At 41.9% G+C, this 20149-nt stretch overlaps 1 long non-coding RNA gene and 1 pseudogene across 2 annotated transcripts; both read left to right on the top strand.

The window, feature by feature from the left end:
- Window positions 1–64: 64 nt before the first annotated feature.
- On the top strand, window positions 65–8339 carry LOC131089292 (uncharacterized). 2 transcript variants are annotated; one of them, XR_009115234.1, is made up of 4 exons: window positions 65–270; window positions 824–950; window positions 7053–7199; window positions 7638–8339. It is a non-coding gene; the product is annotated as an uncharacterized LOC131089292 (long non-coding RNA). The 2 variants fall into 2 exon arrangements; XR_009115233.1 differs by lacking the exon at window positions 65–270 and having other exon boundaries at window positions 649–950.
- A 10227-nt stretch (window positions 8340–18566) lies between these two features.
- Window positions 18567–19807, top strand: LOC131089536 (peptidyl-prolyl cis-trans isomerase-like 4; annotated as a pseudogene).
- The last annotated feature ends 342 nt before the right edge of the window (window positions 19808–20149 follow it).

Genomic DNA, 20149 nt, shown 5'->3' with positions numbered 1-20149 from the left:
GCAGCCCCCCCTTCTCCGGGCACCGTCCTTTGGGGGGATGCCTGCCGGCAGAGGGATGCGGGGAGGATGCGGCAGCACCCCGATGGATGGGCCGCGGGCAGCCGCTCGTCTCCGTGCGACAGCGCTGCGGGCGGGCGCCCTGGGGACAGGGAGGGCAGCCTTGGAAAACGCTTTTCCCAACACGCCCCCGGGAGCTGCGGGCGGCTCGGGGCTCTCGCAGCCTCGGCGGCCCCGGGGCAGCGCCAGGCCCGGATGGAGCAGCAGCGCGCAGTAAGTCCTTGACCCTCGGCCCGTCCCCAAATGCTCTTTGTGACCGACAGCGCCGGGATCCCGCACGGCCCCGCCGCTGAGGCACTGGGAATCGCCACCTGCCCCGGGCTGTGCGGAGATGGAGCGGGCTCGTCCCGTCCGGAGCGCACAAACAGCACGGGCAGCGCTCCGTGAGGGACAGCACCCCGTGAGGGACTGCACCCCGTGAGGGACAGGCCACTGCCAGCCCTGCCCGCCTTCCTCATCCGTCGGGCTTTTCTCCTTGTCGTGCTGCATGGATTATCTGTTAGCAGATTAAATGTATTATTTTTTATAATACATCCTAGCTCTGATGTTTGCCGGAAGGGAAGGGGTAAGAGCACAAGGTCAGGCGCAGGCAGGGACTCTAAAAATGGAGGGCTGGCTCCACACTGAGCTGGTGCTGTTGGGGAAGTTTAATGGCCCTCAATTCCATCCTTCTCCAACTCTCTGTGACCAGTACAATGGTGTGGTTGAAGTGCTGTGTGGTTCTACGTTAATGAACCAGGTTCCTTGCTCAACTTTATTTTTAAAGGGCTGGTCACCTGAATCTCATTCAGAGCACCTGCAAACCTCACCACCTTAACCAAAAGATATGATGACTACTCTGTTGAAGATCTACCCAGGATTGCAGAAAGTGGAGCCTAATGTTCTGCTATACAGTAAGCATACCATATAATTTAGTTCCATGATTGTTAATCTTATTTTCCATGCTGATCCTATGAGTGCATGACATTGTGCGAGACCCTCCCTGTGTAGCTCTTACCTGCTCGACTTTATCTTGACTAAATGCAAGCTAGTGCAGATAACTGGTGCATTTCTGCTTGCACAGAACCTCCTTCTGAAAAGTCCCAGACTCATGGGAATGTAGCAAAATGCACCCAGAATGTGCCATTTTTCAAGGTCAATGAAGAAACATCTAACTATCGCTTTGTTTCCCTCAGCCCAGGCGCTTACCTTCAGAGCTGTGAGCCTGGGAGGATTGCTTGGAGCAGGATGGATATGAAAATACCCAATACCTGAAGCAGGCAGAGCCTTGAGGGAAATACAAAACACTTGGCAGTGCAATAGATAAGATCAGAAATGTGGTTTCCTTTTACCTGGGGTTTTGCCGAGGCAAGGAGCGTTTTTCTCCCCCATCTTTCCACCAACTGAACAAGGCAGTGAAAATACAGATCTTGTCACAAGGGAAGTGGGAGGATGCTCAACCTGGCTTTACTCCTGGGAATTAATGCCACTTTTCAAAATTCTTGTAGGTTTCAGTAAGAGTGGTTGCACACCTTGTTTTAATTTCCATTTAAAACACCTAAAGGAAGCAACCAAGAATAAAAGTTCTTCCTAAAAAGAGCCCTCATGTCCTTGCTTTAAATAGGCAGCACAGCAGTGTGTGGGAAGAAAGCTAATGGTAGAGGTTGTACCTCCAAGTGCAGCTTAAAAGTTGAGTTTTTTGTTTTGATTTCAACCTTTGACTTGTGCCATTTGTTCTACGTGACCTTTCTTGCAATTGGAAATTATCAGGGCAAAAGCTGCACTCTTTCATCTTCAGGTTGTGGGAGAGGATGGTAAGCGTCTTGTTAAAATGGATTATGCCATCCATGGATTCCCCTGCTGGAAAGCCTTGCAGATGATGGAGTAAATCTTGACAGGAAGAAGTGTATAGATGAAAATTAATGTAAAAATAAGCTTGGAATAGCAGAGGAACATTTGCAGCTTTCTGCATCCTATCCAGATGCAATGATTTAATGATATTTATCATAGTGAGAGATATATATATACACATTACTGCATTACACTGATGAATATGCTGGCTAGAAATTGTTTCCTCTTAAATAAATATTATAAGGAAGATTATTCCTCTATCTTCTAAATGGCCATTTCATTTTTTAAGCAAAAAGCAGCTCTGACTCCAATTGCAATGGGATGAAGATTTTTAGTTTAATGACTGTACTGAAGAAAGAAGTCATCTGCAAAATGCATATGATCAAATCTCACCCTGGATCAAACCGGAATGCAATTTTTCATATTAAATTTTGGGATCAGGGGAAAAAAACCAACCAAACAAACCAGACTATTTACAAAATGTATTGGCTTGTGGGATGGGTTGGTTGTGGGTTTTGTTATTGTGGGGTTATTTTTCATCTTGGATTTGTGGTGTCTTTTGGTTACTTTTTTTTGCTTGGTCTTTTTTTCGGCGGGGTGGTGGTGTTTGTTTTTTTCTTTTAGGTGGATTTTAGTTTTTTGGGGGGGGTTTTGTTTGGTTTTTTGACTGGTTGTGATGGAGAATTGGGAAAAAATTCACCTCAGCTTGGAAGAGAACCAGGAGATTTACTTCTATATTGCTTTGCTTTTATGAGTAAGAAGGATTAAAACCCCAATGTGAGTTCCCACACATATACAGACAGGAAGTATCTGTCACCTAAAATATGTGGCATAATGGAAATCCACCATCTTCTCTCACTTTCTTGGTTTTGTGAGAACAGTTGTTGATTATCATTTAATTCTTTGTTCCACAGCAGTGCAATCAGCTGTTTCCTGAAGACAGAGAGTTTAGACCTTTCTGCTTACAAATATCCAGTAGAAGTGGCTTGAAATGAGCCCTTCAGGGGGCAACTCAGTCACAGCACAGCCTTGCCAGGGTTACTGCTGGAGTCACTGTTTGGGGTCATCTCATTTAAATGATAATGCCAAAGTTCAGGGCTAAAGAGGGGAAAAGAAACTACTGTGCTAATTCCTCATATTCACATTTTATTCCCATCAGATCACCCACCAGTGAGATATTTCCCTCAAAGCATCAGTAGCTGATTTCAGTTTTTAATATGTAAAATGGAGCCTGATCCAAAATTACATGCAATTAATGAGTCCAGAGTGAATTGCTTGATCAAGATAAATGACTTTACTGCAAGCTACTTTTGCTTACAGGGATTGCCACTAAAATGCCACTTCAAAGTAATAAGAAATTAATAACTGATTTGAAAGTTACTAAAGCAAGTTTATGGACTAGTGGCATCACCTGCCATTGCTGCAATAAAGCTTTAAACACATTAAATGCTGTTTTCTTAGGCAATACCCACTCTACACCATTGGCACCTTTTGCTCAAATTACATTAAGGATTATTCCTTAATTTAAATTGCTTTGTATGCTAGAATTGACATTAGAATTGTATTCTAGAATTGACATTTCATGACATGAAATAAGAAGAAACAAGAAGTTATCTTAAGTTCAGCACATTTCTGAATAAAATATGCACTTTTATCAGCTCTCTGTGCCAGCACACAAACATAATTACCTTTAGAACATAGGTTCTTATCACTGTCTTGCAACCTTTAAAACCTGCTTGCATACAGTTATCACAAGTTGGTTATCAGGAAAAATAATGATCTCCTGTGTTTGGGAAGTCACTGAAGACATCTGTAACTTGAAAAAAAAAAACGATTATATAATGCTTACAAGTGATCCTATAGATTAAAACAAGGGAAATGATACAAGCAGCCTCTGAGATAAAGGTACAGGATTGGTTGGGATAGGTTTGGCTTCAATTTTTTTCCCTCTGTAAGAAATTTGTGTTTACACTTTAACAGGCAAGGCTAGAAACCCTGAGAGACTGAAGTGAAGGATTTGCAAAGGAATGCCAGACTCCTTCAGGGATCACACATGGTTAAAATTCAATATCCAGCACTGGAACAGAAAGCTTGGGAAGCCCCACTGAAGAAAGAGCAGCAGAAGTGACAGAAAAGATTATCAACCACCCAAAACCCTTTGCTTTTGAGTCTGGGCCTTCTGAGAATCTAATCCAACTCCATTCCCTGGTTACTTGAGATGTGAGGAGAAACATGCATTGATTTTGAAGTTAGTTATGCTTTGACTGGGTAAACATATTCCAATAACCATTCAAATTCCTCCTCCAGCCCAAAGAAAAGTCTGTTTTGTCAGACAGAAACAACAGTTTAACCCAGCAGCAGCCCTGGGCTGGTGGGCCCTTAGCACATCCTTTGCCATCCCCAAACACTTCATTTAGCACTGTAAAACACAACTAGCCCTGAGCCACTTCACTCTCCTGAGACTATAAAATATAACCCCCCCAACTACGAATTTGTGTACCTTTTGCACCAGTGATATTAGGGAGTGCATAAAAATAACACTGCATTATCAGGTTTTATTGTTCCTCGGGCACTGTTTGCAATTTTGACTAGTTGCTGTCAGGTTGGCTGTTAGAAAAACAATTATTCCTTTAGTACATCAAACACGAGGAGAAAGACAAAAGGAAATTATATCCAGCAAGGCATTCAACCATTATTTTTTGGTTGTACATTAGTGCAAGTTGTAGAGGATGCAATTTGGGGAGTTAATCTTTCGCTGTGGGTTTTCACTCTGCCTTGTGAGCGTCAGGAGCTGGCTCAGTCACAGAAGCTGTGCAAATATTGTTTGCTCTACCTCAAGTGCCCTCTAGTGTGCAGTAATTAAGCAGGTTAAAATAAGTTTTTTTCTCCTTTTTTTTCCTAACAGTTACTCTCCTAAATCCCAAAGTGATATGTAACACTGATTTTCTTCGAGAGGAAAGAGAAATTCAATGTTCACTGCATTAATTGTGTGGCTATAAATGAATTATCTCCTCCATGCAAAATCAAATCATTCCTGTTGCTGTCAGATTTTTATTCTCAGAGGTATAAGTTAAATAAAGTACAATAATTCTTTTGGGTGTTGTGAAAATGTCAAACTACAAACAGTTTTTGGTGTTATCAGATCTAAAACAACACATTTCTCTCTGAAAAAGGAAATTACCATATTCATCAACAAAATATGACCCTAGAACCAGATTAACAATAAAATCCCTCATTATGCTTCTAGGGTGTTTTAAAAGTACTCATTGTCTGCAGTTTAGAAAACAGGCAAGCCTACATGAATATAAACAGAATAATGAATGGGGCATACATGTAACAAGTTCTGTGTGTTCTCACCTGTTCTGTGATGCTGAACTTCTCCCTCAAAATTCTGACATCACCTGGCTGGACAAAGCCAGTGGTGTCTGTCAGTGAGAGCAGGCTCTGTGCAGCAGCTCCTGACACCAAAGAACACTGACAGGAGGAGTTAGGAGATGCTGGGAGAGAAAAGTGTGGAGAGGTAAAATTACCAGCTGCAGCTCCAAGAAGAAAGAATTAAAAACTCTGAGGAAGCAAGAGCTATTTAACTTATAAATAAATTTAAATAATAACTTTAACTTATTTAGGTTTATTTCTAAGGGCTCCCCTGCATTTAAAAAGCAGACTTGAGTTTCCCGCATAACTTTCTCCACTGCACAAATGAGTTCATTTTGGGGAAAACCATTGAAGATTTTTTTTCCCCATTCCTCATTTCACTGTGCCCTGACCTCAAAGCCAAGTATTCACTTTCAGGCAGGATTTACCATAAAATTCCAAGATAATAGCAAGCCTAAGTATACTCAAAACAAAACAGATTTTTAATGGACTTCTGAAAGCTGAGGTAAGAGGGATGGGTGGATCCCAGGAGAGATTAAATGGTTGCCTATAATAGGGATATGCTACACAGGGTGAGAGAATTGAATCTTTTATGAGTTGTAAAATCAGTAGGACTTCCTATAAGTGGAAAGAGTCATCATCACAACCCCTGAGCTAGGCTGTGGTGGCAGAGTTGTGGTTTCCAAGTGAGGTGCTGAGAGAAGCTCACAGCATTGTTTCCCGTTTGCCAGCTTGGCTCTGCTGAAGGTTAATTTCTGTACCTTGACTGTTGCATTCTGCAGAGAACACACAGTTCTGGTGCAGTTTAGCATCCATGGGAGGCAGACAGGACAGAGCAGAGCACCACACTTTGCCAATACAAGGTTTTCTAACACAAAATGCCCTGTTTTTACAGCCACACTGCACCCAGGCACCGTGCTGCCAGCAACACAACAACAAGAGTTATTCCAGAAACAAAGCTGGATTAGATGCTCTCATAACTGAAAGCTAAAGTACAGCAAGGTTAGACAGGTTAAATCCCTTCAGTTTAGCCCAGCTCTCCATGAAGTGCCTTCTCTATCTGGAGGAGAGCAGCAGATCTTGGGTCCCTGAGAGGTGACAATTACAGCAGGCAAGGCATCCAAAGGTAGCTGTGGTTACTAACACAAGGGAAAGCAGCTCAAGCACAAACACAAAAGTAGCACAAGCCCACAAGGCCACCTGAAGAAATTCACCAAAAGGTACTTTTGCACACCTCATAACCCAAATCCAACAGCAGCACAAGCTGAAATTTGGCTGCCAGCTCAAATGGTGTTTTTCCATTCTGAATACAGTGACAGATTAGGAGTAGATGCTTATTTCAAAGTACTTTTCTCCAGAGAGTTCTGCTTTGGTTTTTTATTTAATTAAGAAGGTAAGTCAACATATTGCCCATAAAGTGATTTTTTTCAGCAGCTGCTGACATTGTAGTTTGGCAGGCTGATCTTAAAAAAAATCGTAATGCTGTGGTAAAATAAAGCATCCATTTCCCCTAAAAATATTTCTGGTGCATATGGAAGAAATACTGCTAATAAAAGAGAATATCAATCATTTAAATGCACAGGACTCCATGCTGAAGGACCTTCCTTCTTAATCAGTGATTCTCCCTCTATATGCTCTGCTAAACAGGCAGAGCATATAGAAGGAGAATCATGTTACTCAAAACAACTGGTTTTACTGCCAGTAATTTAATGAATCAAGTAAATATCTCCTGAAATATATTCTAAATTTATTTACCAATGCTGACAGGTGGCTTTTATTGTCAAATGCAGTAAAATCAAGTGAATAAGTGCCTGAGACTGAGATGATGCAAATAATGTCCCCCAGAGGAGACAACATGGGAATGATGTGACTGATCCACAGCTTGGTGACCCTCAGCTTCTTTGCAAGACTTAAAAGTGAAGAGAGAGTGGTAAAAGGTGTGTTTTCCATGGATCACTCAAGTCAAAGAAGCCAACTCTGGAATAACAGGAGGAATATCAAGGCCTGACTCACTCTTGTGCTAATTTCACTAATTCCAGCTTAACAGCAGAATAACACTAGGGTAAAATATGACCTATATTTTTATTTAAATTAAAATCTCTAATATTCATCAAATATTTATAAGAATATATAACAAATAATTGTGGCAAACATTGCATAATAAAGATGAAAGGGAAATTAACCTTGTGAATTTTTAAACTGCAGAATAAAGACCATTACATTAATAAGACTTAATTATATCATTAAATATTTAAAATTATGTCCTCTAATAAATGTTTTTATTTAACGTATTTCTTTTCTATCTGTTACATTAGTAAAATGCCTTTAAGATACAGAAAAAAAATTAAAAAGATGGGCTTTTTTTTTCTTTATAGCCATGCAATACAGAGAAAGTGAGAAAGGAGACATGGTGACAAGGTCAGCTCTCAGGAGAGAACAAGAGAACTTCTAGAAGCCTCAGGTCCCTGCTTGAATGGGTTGGTAAGAAGCTGTGTCTTTGCTAATAATTTTTCTTCATTTATTCTCTTCTTTAGGTCTAGCTTGGCTCTCTCTATGCTGATGAACTTGAGTTGATCCAGCACAAATAAACCTTGTCTCTCTCCATGTTTGTTCCATTGAGCATCTAATTCATCCCTGACAGTGCACAGGGGTGAGAGCAGCACTTGGGAACTCCCAGGGAATCCTCAGGAAATCCACACCTTGCAAACAGAAAGGGTCAAATGGATAGCAAAGGATTGGGGGTACAAGGGGTGCAGATTCTTTTCTCAACACTAATTCAGCTCACCTCATGTCTCTAGAGTTTTCCAATTATTCCACAAACAGCAGAAGAGTTAAAGCAAAAATCTTCTGAATCAACCCAAATTGAGCCCACAACATTACACTCCTATCAAAAAGAAATTTCTTTTCCTAGCACACCTCCAGAACTTTTAATATTCCCCTCTAGACAAGGCACTTCAAAGTAATTTCTGTTTCTTCAGTGTGTTCCAGTCCTATTTCTGCCCTGGCTGTGCACACAAACCCCACAGCCAGGGAGCCTGCCTGTCTCAGCTTTCCCCTGAAAAGCCAGGTTTTGCATGCACTTGCAGAAACACTGATTAAAATCAAATGGCAAACAGTGACAAATCAAATCTAACTCATCAGTGTTTCAGATTTATCAGAGGCTACAGTTTAATGATGTTTTAGTGGAAATTCTCTTCATTTGCAAGCACACAAAATTCTAAGGCCCTCTCTGTTTAGTTACTGTGCTTTTTGCAGTTAAACCATTCTTTCTGTTTGCCACAGTAACACTTACTCTGATCTAATTCCCACAAGTTTTTGTTTATTTTTGTAATATTCCTCTGACTTCTGTAGATTGTGTGGTTTGTTGCTATGTTTGTCTTCCTGCTGTCCCTCAGCATTTCCCTCCTCTGTACCCATCATCACCCATCCTGTAATTACAGAAATGTTATTTTTTGATAGACAGATGCATAGGGTTGCTGGCAGGAGTACTGACATTATGCAGTCCAAATATTGTGCAGAATATTAAAGAATCATACAAATCAAGTCTTAGTGAAAGAATAATCTTGTGAATTATCAAAAAGTTTCAACTAAGTCTAGTTTGCTTGTTTACACATGGGATAACTCACCTCAAACTAGGTAACATTTATTTACATATGACAGCTAGGACTGCACAGGAGATAGAGTCTTCTAATTAACACTCCTGATGCTGCAAACATAAACAGGGATAAACACATATTCCATTATGTGTAGCTGCCACTCACATTGCCACAGTATTCTTTTCTTGTCTCTGCACAAGTAAAACAATGCTACAAAGCAAACAAGCACCGAGCTTTCACTTCAGTACCTGCCTAATAATGTCACACCTTATTTTCAGGAAATTTATTTGGAAAAGTTACCAAAAAACAACCAAAAAGCAGTGTCATATCCTATCACTTCACTTAACTCAGGCTCAAGAGGCTGTAGGAATAACATGAGAGCTTCCACTAGTGTTATGTATTACTGTGCTTTAAAGTTTCCACAAATAAGGCACCTGTTTCTGCCTGGCAGGCAGGCTACAGAATAGTGAAAAGTGACACTGTGCTCACAAATAAAAAGCTTAATCTGCAGAACAAATGAGGAATAAAATACACACTGTGGGGCCAAATGGCTCACCATTGAAATGTGGAGAAAAGCAGTCTGAGTAGGCAGAGCAAGGGGAAGGGAATGTGGAAAATTCTGTGGCAACCACTTCCAGCTGTGCCCCCACCAAGATTCCAGCTGGGGGTGCTTCAGGGATCTACCTCAGCCAGTTCTGAAGGGGCCCTGCCTTGTCCTGTCTGGGTGTTTGGGCTGCCAGGGAAAATGTGGAGATGCTGCCAGCAGAGACAGGAGGGCTGGAGCCACCCAGCTGAGGGAGCTTTCCCAGGGCAGCTCTGCCTTTCCTTCTCACTTCAGGGTGGCTCCCAGCACCATCCAGGCTCTGTCCTCCCAAACCATACCCACAGAGGGCTTTGCAAACCTTCCTTCTGCTGTCACTGGGACTGAGGCAGGGTTTATCATTTCCTCTGTGCTCAGCCAGGTGTAGGGCCCTCACACAGAGCTCCCTCAAAGTGCCTTCACACAGACTTCCAGTCTCCACACCACAGCTCACTGCACACCCTTACCCTCAGCTGTCTCATTTATAATTTAAATGTTTAATGTAAAGTGAAGCTCATGTTAACAATGCATATTTTTGACGACTGACAGTATAATGCTTGATTTCCTAAAGGAATAACTGGAGTGATCCATAAGCAAATAGAAAGCCAAGTAACACTGCCTGAACAGACATAATTTGTGCTCATCCTTGAGAACCCTTAGAGAGCATACATCCCTTCCTCCTTCCCAGCTAGGCAAGGTGGGATTGACTGTGGTTTTCTTTCAGACGAGGTATGAAAAGCTGCAGTGCACTTTGTTCTGCACTAGTATTAATGATACCTTCAGAAGTGGGATGTCTTTGATATCTATTGTGTGCTGCTGACTGATGGCTCTTTCTAGCCTGGAAAAGTACCTTGTCTTAGCAGCTTTGTGTGGGCTGAGAGTGGAGGCCACAAGAATATTTTGAAGTTGAGAAATTTTAAATTAATATAAAGAATCGTATCATTAAAGCTGAGATAGTAATACCCTTCTAAATTCACCCTAAAACTTTCTTTGTCCATTCAGGAAATGATCAGATATCATCCCATCTTGGTTCTGGATGTTCTTTATTGCTGTTCATCCTCAGAGGCAGTGGATGAGAATCCCCACCAGCAAGAGCAGGGACAGCAGAATCACTCTCCTTGAGCACAATCTCTGCTGCAAGCCCCCCTCCCGGACACTTCTTCTATTATAAAACACTCAGAAGCAGCGATCCTGGTAATTGTCTGACTAATATCTTCATTATCAGGGAGCGTTATCTTTCGCATACAACAAATGGAGATGGTGCTGACATCAACACTGAAAATAAGGACTAGAGAAGGGGAACTACTGATCAAAGAGAAAATAAACTACAAAGGTAAACTTATGGCACATCCTTTTCTTAACCTGTGTTATATTAAGGAAATATTAAATAAACTAGAACTTGTAAAATGATATTTTATTTCTTTGACTATACTAGCAATACTTAAAATAATTTTGCATGAGAGAAGACCCACATTCTGCTCCTAGATTTTAACTATGCCATCCGAAGCGAGCAGTGGTTAAGAGCATGAGAGAATGGAGACAGAATGAAAAAGATTGGCTGGGGCAGGAATTCAGATGGTTGTTTGGAGGTGCAAGCTCAGAGCAGCTCAATGCAATGTCTGGGAGGAGCTGTTGGCTCTGCAGAGCCACTTGTGCTCTGGCACTGACATCAGTCACCTGGGCAGGCTCAGCAGGAGAAGGGCTCTGGAAGGGCTGCAGCTCCCGAGGTCAGGGCTGACATCAGCAGGACAGCGTGGGGAACAACTGGGGCTGCTGCCCACGCCAAACCTGCTCTAAGAATAGACAGCCTCATCCTCTAGGCTTGTCAATCTGTCACCCAGGAAAAAAATTAGAAAGGAAAATTAAAAGGTTATGATGTTATCGTCTCCAAAAATAGGATTTCAGTCATCCTGGAGAAGTGCTGTGCTGGGGTATTTTCACTCAGGTTCTGCTGACATCTCCCAACTGTCACCAGCACTGAGCCTCCTTTTGGGACTGCTAAAGGTCACCGAGCACCAGGGAGGTGGAGGGAGATGGAAGGAGACCTCCATTTGGGTGACCACAGGAAAATGTTTTCAGGATTAATCTGAGGTAGAAAGAAATGAATCAGTTTGTCTGTGTTTCTCTTTACTGGTGCTGACAACACCCAGAACAGCAGCGCCTTCTGCTCTTCAGCACTGCCTCAAGTCCACCAAAGACCAAAGGTTACTTCCTAAAAAAGGAGCTGCTGCCTGAACCAGCAGCCTGGTTTTCTTATATCTCAGAGCTAACATAGAAAACAAAGGATCACAGCATGCAAGAGCAGAACAGACTATTGGAAAACAGTCTAAGAATAAAAGAAAAACAACCAGCAAATCTCAAACAGTACCTTTGAGAATGAAGAGAAACTCGCGAATGCCATATCCATTTTACTTGGTAAGACAGGATTCAGCTGAGTCCATTGGAAGAAAATCCTCTGCTCTGAGAGCAAAGTGAGACTAATTCAGTTCCCAGGGCACAGCAGAGGGTGGCAGGGGCAGGAGTGACCCCGAGGTGCCACACGACAGCCCGCGAGCTCCGAGTGCTCAGCGTTCTGAGGGTCAGGCCTCTGGCACCGTGGCATTTGAGATTCAGTCTCTCTATAGATTAGGATTGATCTCCCCCGTCTCTGGATAAAAAAAATAAACAAACTGTAACCTTGAAATTGTCATCCAAACCTGGAGTCCAGCCAAAAGAGCAGAGACAAAATCCCCTTGAGAAGCAGAACAGCAACCCCAGAGGTCACTATCGATGCGTCAAACACAAACAGTGGATTTTGATATGCAAGGACTTGAGTAATTTCATTTTTATTCAAAAACTGAAAGTGTAATCATTTTTTTTCCCCCTGAATTTTTTTTCCCCCTGAAATTCAGAATTGCATCCATTTCCATGTAAACACAGATACTCAGAGGATACCTTAAATATTCTCTTGGAACTGAACATGCACATTTGAAAGCAGTGCAGATATAGAACACAGCATTCTCCTCCACGCAAGAGGATGGTGCTGTACTGCCCTCTTTGTTGCTTTGGAGAACAGAGGGAGTTACCAGCAGCTTCAAAGCTGTAAGGAGACAGCAAGCAAATCTGAGCTAGGAATGGCTCCAGTTAACTCCCCAGAAGGAGGGATTGCAACAGGGCAAGCTTGTATGGGCCACTGCAAAACAAAGGGATTTGTCGTGTTGTTTTGGGATTTTTTTGCTTTAGGTGAGGCCATCTTCAAATGAATCAAGAACTCAGGCATGCTGTAGGCTCTGTTTCCAAAATAGTCTCAAATTCTGCTTCAGATTCACTGAAAGTGAGGAGAGAAAAGCCCACAGAATGACATTTCAAGTGTTTGTGCTTAAATGTAGCTCACGGCAATGTGTGCATCCCATTTCATTACTTTTAATGGGGCAACACCCAGCAGGCCCCAAGCAAATGTGCACAGAAAAACACACCCTCAGTTCCCAGTGGTTACCCCAACCTGAAACTCCAGACATTTGAACTTTGTTCCTGCAGAATATCAATCTAAAAACAACAATAACAACCAAACAGCAAAAAAACCCACATGTAAAATTGCCCCCAAAGGCCCCCCAAAAACCCCCAGGAAAGCGCATGAAAAACCATGCAATAATACATGTTATATATAAAATAGCTGAAAAAAAAGCAGAGTAGGAGGCCCTCAAAGATTCAGCCCTATGGAAACAGGAATAAACAGAGGCAAGCCAGTGTTTTGAAGGGAGGTTGAGGAAATGTGATTGCTCTGTCCCTGACTGTGTTGGTTACACTGTGCACAACCAGGAATGCATTTTATTATCTAATATTTATCGCTTTTGACGGTCACAGGTGTTCCTACTTCAAAAAGATTTTAGCAAATGCCCCTAACTGGGTGACATCTGGATACTGTCATCACTGTAACAAGAGGTAACTTTTGCCACTAGGCTCTGCTCTGGCAGATGTGGTTTTAGTGCCACTGTTCATTTCCTTCCCTGTTAAAATGCAAAACATTAGCTTTTACTTACAAACAGACATAGCCTGTTCTAGTCTACAACGTGAAGTCAGATCCTTTTATGCTCTTAGTCCACCAAAAAAACACATTAAATAGAAAAATGTTTCACTTGCTTGGATACTGTGTTAGATCCTTGAGTAGTATAAATCAAAGACAATGAAATTGTTACAATCATGGAATCCCTCCCCACCCTCACAGGGAGGAATTCCTTCCCAAAATCCAACATATCCCTGCCCTACCTAAGCCATTCCCCCTTGTCCTGGCACTCCATCCCTTGTCAATTGTCTCTATCCACTCTTTCCTGTAGGTTCGTCAGGGACCACAATTAAGAAACCACCTATTCTCCAATATCCTCCTATTCTCACAATTAAGAAATCACCTATTCTGAATTGACACTTTTTGTTAAATATTGTTAGTTTGTTCTCCATGTTGTGAAGAATATCTTATAAAAATAATAAATTTTAAAAAGAGAAAAAAACACAGAGGAAGGAAATGGAAAGTTTTCTGTAAACCTACAGAGGGAAAAAGCTGCTTTGAAGTAAGCTGCTAAGCTTAAAACAATTTGCATTAAATATTTTTCACAAAAACCTTCAAAAAAACTAAAATCTTTGGAAACCTATTGTTCTCAGAGCCCCATATGTAGCTGAGTAAAATTAACCTGTTGGTAAATGCCAAAGATTATCAGTTCCATTCAGCTGCTCAGGCACTCAGCAGGGCCAAGGGAGCCATGCCCTGGGGACCAAGTGCCTTTTTATCTCTTGCAAAAGAAAACAAAACTGCACAAACAGAATCTAAAATCCTATAGCAAAAAAACAATTATCTGTGCTGATGAGTGTTACGTTGGGAGCAGTGCTGTGGGTTACTTTTAACTGCAGAAAGAGACAAGAGAATCAACAAGTTCATGATTGGTGCAACCCACCCCACATCTCAACAATCCAGCTTGAGTAAAGAACAGGAGTATTTTGAATGCAGAGGAAAATTATAGGGCATTTAATGAAGCAAATTACTGCAGTTTGTATAATACTGAAGATGGACATGAACTTGCACAGTTTTGGAAAATGTGAACATCAAGAAAGCAAAGAAATACCAGAGGTCTAGGAAAATTCCCGTTTTATGCAGCATATTAATACCAATCTGTGTCAGATTAGACAACCTGTAGTGACACAGATAGGAATTCCATTCTCTGATCTGAGGGGTTTTTTGCATATTAAATGATATAAAGCATTCTACACCTATGCTCAATTCTGCAGGAAATTAAAGCCTATGATTATCACTTGTCTAACAGCATCAATGTAATAAATTAAAGGCTTTGAATAATGGCCAGCAGGCTTCTCAGCCATATTTCAAACTTTTAGAAAATAATCCATTTTTGGCAGATCATCTGACAAGTTCACAACTTTAGATCAAGGCTTATATTACGTGTCATCAGTATTCTTTTGTTCATCTCATACCTATCAATTTTTGTTCATCAAAACCCAGGGCTGTTTAAAACGTGGAAGAAATTTGGCATGTTATGTGGGTCATTTATGGAAATCAAGAACATGATTTAACATTAATATACATAAAAATGACTAGAAATTATGCACCACAAATCTAAATTGGTTTGTGGCTTTTTAAACTCCATTGTATAAGACAAAGCATTTTCTCTGTGAGGGACAGAAAAATTCAGGTGGGAAAAAAATAATTACCAGATAGAAATCTTGGCTTAGTTAAAGCTGTGTCATATATTAATGTTATTCTCAACACAGCAGGACATTGGTAAATAAGATTTACAGCTCTGAATGTTAATTTTTAAAAGGAAAAACTAGCACCTCTCCTTCAAATGCAAACTAACTCCCATGGGTTTGTGAATTCAGGTAAAATTTACTGCAGAGCTATAGCACCACCACAGATGGGATGATCCTTGCTTTAAAAAAGGAGGAAGAAAAGAAGAGGAGAGACAGTTGCTTTCATTATCTGTGAACAGCTGAAAAGAAGACATTTGGAAAATAAATGTCTTCCACTGGAATTAGAATCACAGAACCTCAGAATGGTTTGGAAGAGACCATTCCACCCTTGCCATGGCAGGGACACCTTCCCCTGTCCCTGCTCCAGCCGCAGTGTCCAGCCTGGCCTTGGGCACTGCCAGGGATCCAGGGGCAGCCCCAGCTGCTCTGGGCACCCTGTGCCAGGGCCTGCCCACCCTCACAGGGAACAACTCCTCATTGCCAATACCCGTCCTCCCTGTTCTCTTCTCCCCAGGGCTCCTCTCAATCACTCCTCCACTCCACCTGTGGATGTGCCTTTGATACTTGCTACAGAAAATATCAGAGTTTGCCCATTTTGTGATCCAGTTGGCTCTAGACTGGAGTAAGAATGGAATTTGTGAAAGGAATACACAACCAGAGCCCAGGCCTGACTGCCTGACATGGTGTGGAGTAGCCAAGACATTCCTAATCCTTAGGGTTTAGTGCTGTCCTGTCTTCTGCTACTGATTTATCACAACAATTTTTGAAGAGATTTTTTTCCATGGCTAAAGTGCAAATACTTATGTGCAACAATGAACCAGCACAAACTGAACATAAATTACAGGCTCCTCCCAGCCCACAGTCAGGGAATCTGCATTCATAAATTCAGATTTCTACATTTATGAGGATTATCGAAGCTAAGATAGTTGAACTTGGACACAATTCCTGGTATATCATACTAGAAATGGTGGCCTAGCATTCATTCTGCTTCCTCATTTCATCCTTTCAAAACCACAGCTAATTTGTCCCCTTGATTTTCTTCTCCTTTCTGCCTTTGTATTTCACTCTGGAACATTAAAAAGCTTTGAGTAAGGATGGGGTTTGACAAAAGCCACCAAAAAAAAATCAATCCATGAGCTCTGTATATTCAGGAGAGTGTTTTAGTCCTGTGTGATTGTTCCTTCCAGGCTTCCACAGCACATCAATGTCCTACAATCATGTACTCCTTGTGTGGAACCTGCCATGGCTTTAAGGTGTTTTCCTTTTGCATCACCACCACAAAGGAAACCTCCACAACAAAAATAATCATGTACGAAGGCACCATCAAATAGGTTCAAACACTTCACAGAGTGAAACACACCCAGGGAGCTGTGGACCATGTTCCAGTGCCTGGGAGCTGTGTCAGCACCAGCAGGAAACCCAAACCACTCACCTGCCACAGTGCTCCAGCTGCACATTCCCTGACTGCCCGCTGAATAGCCAAGCACAGCTGAAGGTGAACTCCCCAGATTCCTCACATTTCAAATATGGCTCTTCCCTCCAGAGACCAACTGCTCAAACCCTGCCCAGGATGATGCCTCTGGGGTTTTACAGCCCCTCGTGCCATCTGCACTGCTTGGTGCCCTCCCTCAGCACTCAGGGCCACATTCCAGGAGTGGGAACATCTGACTGCACCTCCCTCTCAGGAATTGGGGTCCTACAGCCAGGCCCATGGGGGGCAATGAATGGCTGAGGTGCTGCTGGAGCTGCAGCCTGCCCAGCTGGCACCCGTGCCCTGCTGCTTCAAGGAAACACCTCTCTGTGTGTCAGCTCTACATCAGACATTTAGCTCAAACATTAGCCTTACCCACAAAGTATCTCTGCTGTGGCAAGGCTTTGGTCTGTGGAGTAATTGCCAGGGAATTGAGGGCTGTTTGCAATAGTGCTGCTCTCTCAGTGCTGCCAGAGCTGGCTGGAGGCTCTGAGAACCCTGCCCTGGGGTGACACCAGTGACAGCCCAGCCTGTCATTGTCAGGCTGTCACTGGGACTAATTTAACATCCATTTGTGCTGAGCAGGGTGACAAACAGGTTCGGGAACAAAGGTGTGCTGATGTCACTTCCCCAGGTACTGTGGGCAGGCAGGACGCTGGTATCAGCCCTGCCATGGGTGGCACTCGGGTGTGCCAGGGCTGCCCTGCCCAGCCAAGGGGCTCCCTCTGCCCACAGCCCCGTGCAGGGCTCAGCCAGGGCTGCTCCTCCCTTGGCTGCTCCCTGAGCACTGAGCCCCTTCCCTGCCCTGTTGGACAGCACATCTCCCCTTTGCCTTGGCACCCGAGTGTGCCCACGGACACAAGGCTGAATTCAGACAAGCTGTAGAGAGGTCTGGAATCCTGCTGATATCCAAATCAATGGCTTTGCCATTAACGTCCCTGTGAGTGAAGTCAGCAAACTGAATTCATGGTTCTTCAACAAACAAAAAAAAATAACAAACACCTAGTGTAGTGAATCCACCCATGTGGTGTGTGTCCTACCTGCTCTTCCTTAGCAAACATCTGTATTTCCAACCAAGACATCAACAAAATCTACAATAACTCAGATTAAACAACACTGAAACTCGGTAGAAGTTAATTTTGACAGAACAAAATGTACTAAATAGGACTCAGCCCTAAAAAGATATCAAATTAACAGAATGTAACTTAACATTACTCCAAATCTAGCAACACTGGAGCATAACTTTATGCAATTTTACCAACATTTAATTTGCACTAAATAAAAAACCATAACAGAACTGAAAATAAATCTCAATAAAGCTGGAATAGAACAGGAAATATCTTAAAATGAAGAACAATTAAACTGGACATTGTCCAAACTCAGTAACACTCAAACTTAACAGAGGTTAACTTAACAAAATCAACTGAAGAGAACTCATCCTTAATCAAATTAATGGAACATATCTTAGTATTACTCAAATCTGACAATGTTGGACCTTAACTTTGCTTAATCTTATTAAGAATAAATCTGCAGACAATCTGTGAACAGAATTATTTTTCTGGAGGGATTAAAAAGGCTGTGACAAATCTTTTATAAGTTTATGTAATGTAGATTCAGGTATAACAAAAGATTAAAGATTACTTGCTGCAACCACTTTTAGATACATAAATTTCTAGAGCTGTGGCAATAAAACAGGTGCATGATTAAATCAACTTTTTCTGCTTGAGCAGTAATATTTTTTCTCATGAGCTAATTATTTCTCAACTTTAAAGAACTGCTGCAGATAAAATTCAAGGTTATAGGACTTAGCTAAGTACTCAAAATTTATAATAATCAAATAATCTTGGGAGAAGGAGAGAGCCATGGGCTGGGCCTGTGTGGAGACCATGGTGGGCAACCTGAACATGGACCCCTGCGTTGTCTGAATTTCCTCAAGCTCTGCAAAGTCAAGCACTACAATTATTGTCTTATTTATAATGTACAGAGGGATTTTATTATACAAACCCCATGGGAACTGGCCATGGAGGGGAATATTTTGTCAACTGTATGGTGATCAAGCCAGCTTTTTTGAGGCAGGAAAGGCGCCCAGAATCAAGAAGAAGGGAACTGTGTCAGTGGTGAATAAGGGCAGTGATCAGCATGGATCACAGTTCCTCATTACCACAGGGGAAAACCTGGATTACCCTGATGGTGTACATACATTATTTGGAGAAGTGACAGAAGGCATGGATGTACTGAAGACAATTAACGAAACCTTTGTAGATAAGGATTTTATCCCATATCAGGACATCAGGATAAAGCATACAGTAATTTTAGATGATCCCTTTGATGAGCCACAAGCCTTGTGTGTTCCTGATGGCTCACTGGATCCTACAAAGGAACAGCTCAACAGTGGCAGAATAGGAGCAGATGAAGAAATTGATGACATGAAAGGACAGCCTGCAGATGAGGCAGAAGTTCAGACAGAAAAACAAACAAAAACTTGTGTCATTCTTCTAGAAATGGTGGGAAACTTACCAGAGGCAGACATCAAGCCACCAGAAAATTTGCTGTTTGTATGTAAACTGAATCCTGTGAAGATCTGGAGATAATACTTTCACAATTTGGTGCCATTAAAAGTTGTGAAGTAATCCAAAACTGGAAGACTGGTGAATTTCTTTGCTATGTTTTCATTGAGCTTGAAAAGGAGGAAGACTGTGAGAAAGCCTGCCTCAAAATGGGCAATGTGCTGGTAGATGACAGATGGATACATGTGGATTTTAGCCAGTCTGTTGCAAAGATTAAACGGAAGGGAAAAGGTGGATGGAAGGAAATCTACCAAGGAAGATTTCAAGGAGCATGAGAAAGAATGTGACAAAGCTTCAAAATTTACTCTGAAAAGAAAGGTAAAACCAAAGTGAGACGCCAAGTACAATCTTGTGCTGGATGAGGATGTAGAAGAGTCTCACACAAGTCAGTTGCACTTGGCTAAAAAACAGAAGAAAAACCACCACCACTCTGAAGATGAAGATGATGACAAAAGGACCAAAACATCTAAGGATTCTGACCGAAAGCATGAAGAATGCTGCAGGGAGAGCACCAAGGGTGAGAAGAAAGACACAGAGCCACAGTCATTCTCAGGAGAGAGATTACACATGTAGCAGACAAAAAGACAAGTACAGATGAAGGGCAAGGAAAAGACAGAGGGGAGCTAAAATAATAAATTTAACTTTCTTTAATAATTCTTTTACCTGTCTGCAACACCCAAGTTTATGATTCACAATCAAGAGATGTTACCGTGTCTTTGCAAAATCTACAAAGTTTATTCTGAATCCACTAGTGCTCTTTAAATGTCTGATTTTCTGCTGCAATACATAAAGCCCATTCCCTTCAACATGTGCCATATAAAAGATGGAGGAAAACCATAAATAATAAAACCACAGCTCTGTTTATTATCTTGCTCTGTAAAAGCAAAATGTGTTAGCAAGAACTAATCCTCCAGTCTGCTGCTCTGGCTCTCTTTTATCT

Source organism: Melospiza georgiana, chromosome 14 (assembly GCF_028018845.1).
Source record: "Melospiza georgiana isolate bMelGeo1 chromosome 14, bMelGeo1.pri, whole genome shotgun sequence".
Lineage (NCBI taxonomy): Eukaryota > Metazoa > Chordata > Aves > Passeriformes > Passerellidae > Melospiza > Melospiza georgiana.
The sequence above is the reverse complement of the archived record's forward strand: the minus strand, read 5'-3'. Positions and strand labels throughout refer to the sequence as shown.